The sequence below is a fragment of the Aptenodytes forsteri genome, unplaced genomic scaffold, assembly GCF_000699145.1.
Source record: "Aptenodytes forsteri isolate BGI_AS27 unplaced genomic scaffold, ASM69914v1 Scaffold199, whole genome shotgun sequence".
Classification (NCBI taxonomy): Eukaryota; Metazoa; Chordata; class Aves; order Sphenisciformes; family Spheniscidae; genus Aptenodytes; species Aptenodytes forsteri.
In genome coordinates this window covers 949,637-955,802 of record NW_008795921.1, presented here as the reverse complement: position 1 = coordinate 955,802, position 6,166 = coordinate 949,637, and the positions used below count along the sequence as shown (strand labels likewise).

Here is a 6,166-nt window from a genome sequence, read left to right as displayed (position 1 = left end):
ATAGGAGGAGAGGAAATAGTTGCGAGTTGCGCCAGGGGAGGTTTAGATTGGACAAAATTTTTTTCCAACCTCAATGATTCTGTGATTCTATTCTATGATTCTATGATTCTATGATTGCTGTACTTTCTGTAATACCTAAATTAACATTAAATTTAAATTACACAGAAGCCAGTGAAATCTAGGATTAAACACCCTGCACTTGCTAAAAGAATGACAATGCAAGTTATTTCTTACTACTGTTGAGGCAATAAAAATAATAATGATGGATTATTTTGCAGTGCTTTGTAGATACACAGCATGTGTAAAGTATTATAACTATCTTTTTCGCTGTTGTTTTGAATACAGGTAACAAGTTGTCACTCTTCTTAGCATCCTCCTTACTTTAAAAAAGTATTTGTGGAAGACTATAAGCATTATGAAATGCACATGGGAAAAGCTCACCCTTCCCCCAGTTTTTGACTATTAATCTATAGATCAAGGAAAAATGCTGAGTTTTGAAAAGTAATAGGAAAAAAAAGTATGAAGTTGAAAAATTCACCTTTTACTGATGCACTCTTTTTTTCTTTGTCCTCATATTTCAGAAATAGCTCTGGAAGTACGAAGACTTTCTTTTCAATCAGCAGTTCAACATCCTCCCAACAATAAGTATAGGTGACATAGTTTCCTAGAAGAGATTTTCGTTGTTCAGAAGAGGCTCTTCAGCAGCCACCAACCCTGAGCTGGCACCTCTCTGCCAAAGCTAAACTTTCAAGCCTGGTGCAGCTCCCAGTGGAAAGGAAAGGGACAGGATAAAGTTATCAGGCCGGTCATGGGATTTGCAAATAAAGACCTTTAAAGTGATTTAGCTTATTAAGCAGGCAGTGGAGAATATGAAGTGCATCTTTAATTTGTTACTTTGATATCATCTTTTGCTGAGCAGGAATGTATGTCTATGTCATATGTATTTCAGCAAGTTCTTCATCATGCATCCCCTGGGAGCCTTCCAGTATTTTAATCTGAAGGCAATTTGCTTGGTCCTTGCCTATTATTAATGCTCTGGCTTATCAGAAGCGTCAGAGTTTATCGTGTGATGTTCCTGGCAGGTCAGGAGCTTAGAAAAGAGCAGAATGATTACCCCATACCCCATAATGCTTCCTCTTTTTAGGAAAGCAGAAGCATCTTTGATGTTTGTCGTTCAGATGTGATGTCTGCATGAGTTGGGGTAGATCTGGGTGTCTGTGGTTTTATATATGTTCTTCCTTTGCTCAGCCAGTGAGCTATATGGTATCAGACACAGTATACTGAGTGCAAGAGATGGAGCTTCAGGTCTTCACCATTCGGGTCTTCATCATCAGGCCCTTGCCCAGCAGCTGCCCACATATGTTAGGTATGAACAATGATAGCCCTGAGCTCTATGGGGTGCCCCCAGATCCCTCCATGCTTAGGGGATATGAATCATTATCTGTTTGCTTCCCTTTGAGATCACTTGGGGAGGGAAGAGCAGGATCAGCTAAATGAAATCTGGTCTTCTCCGTCCAGGCAGTTCAGTTAGCTTAGTAGACAGTGATGTAGACTGCTGCCAGCTCTGATGGTGTTCACCATGGCAAGTTCAAGTTTAGCTGAAACCTGGAAAGTCGCTTGTTCAAAGCAGTTTCTTCTTACTAAAGAGAACACTGTCTGTCAGAATGTACAGCTACATATCAACTTTACATCTGTTTTTTCCAAAATCCCCTGGTCTGCATCTACCTTCCATCCTTTCCCCAAGAAAAAGTCACAGAGGAATCTTCCTGATAATTTTGGAACAAACACATCAACCCATCTGTCAGCAACTCTGACCAACACAACAGAATGGAAAGAACAGCATGAAGTGGAAGCAGCATAGCCAAAATAAGTGGTAATCTAAAGGGCATGAGTGGTACATCCCCATAGAAACATTTTTACATCACTTGCCATCTGAAGCAGAGAAGTGTGTTTTTTTTCTAAAAGCCAGCTGCTATTTTGCAAAACAGAGCGGTCATGATGTGAATTCCCATACCCATTTTAGGTCTATCCAGTGGCCAAAATAGGGTGATACACAAGGCATTCTGCACTGGCCCTTTTTTAACATATTTTGTAGGGAATAGGATGAAGAGGTTCCAAAGTCGGATACCTGGCTCAGCCAGGTCTGAAAAATATTCAGCAGAGTATCAGTAGCCATGGAAATGGACTAAAGGGAAGCTTGCAAGTCTTGTGGAAAAGCATTCAGAGAACAGACTAGCAGGCAGGAGGTCTGCAGTCTTTCAAAGGACTAACAAAAGCCCATCCAAGCTTTTGTGTTTTGCACATTGCTATCGTGCAGTAAGAAAACACACTGGGAAAAGTCCAAATATGACATTCAAAGATGTTTTGCATGAACTGGCACGTATGCTGAAATTGCTAATGCCTAGAGACATGACAGAAGGTGATAACCCATAGGAAAATGCACAATAGTTGTACCCTATGGGTTATCAGCTTCTGTCTAAGGAGCTTATTAGAGAACACACAAAGGGAAGCTGTGGCTTGGGCCTTTTGGATTCAGGCAGCTGGATCCTGCTGGGACTTTTTTGTCACCAATATGCGGTGGCATGCTGTGACATGCTCTTTGGTCTTGACACCCTGTTGGAATAGAAGACCATACGTGACAGAGCCTGTTTTGAAGGGACACTTTGACCGAAAATATTGGCGGGAGCTGGGGTGGTGGGAGAGGCAGAGTCTGGAACAGTCACTACAAATATGCATCCTCAGATGGAGGAGGACCTGGTGGTGACCCCTGTAGAGCAAGCAGTGGCCTCTCAAAGATGCATGCGCTGGAAAGAGAAAGCAGCCAGCAGCTAATTTAAATCATTGACTCCTGGAGCTTCCCTGGTGGAAGGATGCTGGACAGCAGGGTATCTTTCCTCAGTTTCACAATATTGATAAACTGTCAAAGCCAGTTCCCAGCAGAGTCCACAGCACGGTGCTGATAACGATTTGACATGAACAGATCTGCTACAATCTGGGAATCCCCAGGACCTCTAGGAACTCAAATGTAGGGACTCCACCCGTGAATTTCAAAACACAGATAATTATACACAAAATAAATGGCAACAGCTTTGTGACTGTAAACAAACTGCTTCTCTGTTTGTCTTATCAGGTAGCTATGGCTGTGATCCAAAGCGACACCAGTAATCAACACTAAGGCAAGTCTGTAACTTCCAAGGTTTCCACTATTTTCTTTAAACTTTTGGTCCTAACCTGGGTCAGATTCTGCAAAGCACCATCCTGACAGAAGAGTTCTGCTGGAGCACTGCCATGCAGGGGACAAGGGAGGAAGCTGGGGTAGCTCCAAAGATGATGCAAAGCTCTGGGAAACCAGCTTTTATTAACTGCTAGGCATGAAACTGCTATGTTTCTTAAACTTGCTGTTGGCTACACTGGAGGAGGAAATCTCACGTTGTTTTCTGGCTCAAAAGCGACAATGGCTTCCTCTGGTTAGAAAAAAAAGATTGCAGAGTTTTCAGAGAAAAATGTGAGAGCTTCTGAGGACACACAGCAAGCCCTGGTTTCCTCCCAGATGCAAAAGCAAATGGCATTTGTCCCTTAACATTAATGTGGCTGTACACAGGGAGGAGTCAAATATGTTGGGGATCCCGCAATTCCCTTTTTCAGTGAAAAATACGGGTATCATGCCATCTGCCCATTAATGTGGAACCAAACTGTGCTCTCTTCTTCTGAAGGGACAGGGCAGGTCCCCATTGCCTTTTAGAGGCACGCACTCTCCTTGTGAAGCCTGAATGTGCTGCAGGGGTGGATGGTGAGTGCTCTGAGCCTCTCAGAGCCCTTTGTGAGGAAATGGCTGCAATTAACTTGGGTTTGGATTAATTGGAGGTTTCAGCACAGCCACTGCTCTCCCAGGATGGCTGCATTCAGTCCACGGGGGTTTCGGAGAAGCTGTGAAGGGGAAGAACTTTTCATGAAACTAATTGGCTAAAAGATTTCCAGGTCCTCTCTGGAAATATTTGAGGTCCTTTCACAATAGAAATACCATGTCCTTTTCATTCTCAGTGGCTCTGTTTGTACAGACAGCTCACCCAAGAAGTAGTTATTTACACTGCATTGCCACACAATTTACAACTTGCACCCAGGATTAACTCTGACAGTGGTCGTGCTCAGCACTTGTTTGAAAATGGAGAGAGGTCACATTTGGTCTGCCACTTTTCCACCATGTGGTAGAAATGCCAAAGGGTGCCTTTCAGAGTGGGGTTAATGGGCTTAGAGCAACTTGTGACTGGAAAAGTAATGGCCAAGGGAAGTGCTGCAAAGGGAGGATGTAAATGGAGAGCCAGCGTGAGGCCAGATGCTGCCAGTAGAGATAGGAGGCTTTACACGTAGACCCTATGCATAGAGGCTACAGACACATAGCCTCCATTGGCTGAGGTGAGAGCCAGGTAGTCATTCTTTTCCTGGGCAGAAAGGGTGGGAAAATGGGAGGAAGAGACAGTGAATGTGGTCAGTGACACTGGATGGACATGGAATCTGAGATGAGCTTTAATTGCATACAATTTATTATTTTTCTTAAAATTTGCCAACTTTCCTCCTAGCTACTTGTCTTTATTTCTTTGTTCTCCTTCACACTTTATGTGTGTGTGTGCATTAGATGTGTGTGAGGCTACATGCATGAACTGTTGACAGCTCAAGTGGGATGAAAAGAATCCCACTCATGTATGTATGGCTTAAATAAAAAAACCCCAACATCTAAAGTCCTTAATTGATAACTTGCACTATCAAAGCCCCTATGTCAGTCCTTAATTGATAACTTGCACTATCAAACCCCCTATGTCCACATAGGTGTGTCCTAGGTCCACACAAAGCAGCAGGTCCATCAAGTGATGTCCCTTTCTTCTCCACTTAACTCCACAGCTTGGGGATTACAAGACTCACTGGGGGGGTGCCAAAGGTCTCCCTCTCTGCTCCCTGCGCACCAGCCTCATGCCAAGCATCAAGCAGAGGGGTGGTGGGACACCTCAGAGCCATTGGGGTTTGCACAGCCCTGAGAAGACTGTGGGAAGGGGATGGGTTCCTTGGCTCTGCCTGGGGAGGATGGATCCTTGGTGTGCCCGTCCCTCTTCCACAGGCACCTCAGGACAAAAAATACTAAAAAAACGTACTGGCAAAGGGAGTAATGGAGTGCAACCCAGATTTCACCTTGCCGAGTGCAAGTCAAGCCAGTGAATCTTTTCTCCCCAGTTCAGTGGAAATTTGAATGATTCCAGTCAAAGTGCTTCATAATTTAATTACAATAAGTGAGTAAACCCATGAACTGCTGGGTTGAACGAGGCCACTTACCTCATCCTCTAGGTCTAATGTGGAAAGAGCAGGTGTAGACAAACAGGGGTGTGAATATGATGCAAATCCTGAATTGTGAAAATTGCTGCTGGTGAAAGCTGTCTCCCAAAAACTTGAACAGGTGATTGCCTGAATCATGCTTGAAATGGGAGGGGAAATCCACATCAGCACTGGGATAAGCACACAACATGAGTCTCTTTTCCACAGACTTATGTGATTCTGCAGATTCTCAGAAGACTTCTATGACTTTTGTTGTTCAGATCACAAATTCAATGTGTTTTCCTCCTTTAAAGATAACACTGGCATTCACAGAGAGAAGCAATATTTAGTTCAGCCAGTGTATTTTCCTTGCTGGCAAGAGCTGTGAAACATTATGAAAACAGATATGGATTTACATTTTGCAGGACAAAGTGTAAGACAATTCTGTCCTGGGCTTTCAATGCAATAAAAAAACAGGAAAAAAGCACAGGTGGGAAAACCATGATCACCCTCTCTTTTGACGATGATTAGAAGTAGCTGTTGGTAGAATCATAGAATCATTTGGGTTGGAAAAGACCTCTAAGATCATCAAGTCCAACCGTTAACCTAGCACTGCCAAGTCCACCACTATACCATGTCCCTAAGCACCACATCTACATGTCTTTTAAGTACATCCAGGGATGGTAATTCCACCACTTTCCTGGGCAGCCGGTTCCAATGTTTCACCACTCTTTCAGTAAAGAAATTTTTCCTTACATCCAATCTAAACCTCCCCTGGCGCAACTTGAGGCCATTTCCTCTCGTCCTATCGCTAGTTACTTGGGAGAAGAGACCAACACCCACCTCGCTACAACCTCCTTTCAGG

At 43.6% G+C, this 6,166-nt stretch overlaps 1 long non-coding RNA gene across 2 annotated transcripts in view; it reads right to left on the bottom strand.

Annotated features, from left to right (window-relative positions):
* Positions 1–6,166, bottom strand: part of LOC103903659 — a 22,458-nt gene that overhangs the window by 8,503 nt on the left and 7,789 nt on the right. The window contains exon 2 of one of the 2 annotated variants that reach the window (XR_657859.1): positions 539–664. The exons of the other annotated variant lie outside the window; for it this stretch is intronic. This is a non-coding gene — a long non-coding RNA (uncharacterized LOC103903659). The remainder of the gene's footprint in view (positions 1–538; positions 665–6,166) is intronic. 2 annotated transcript variants of the gene reach the window in all.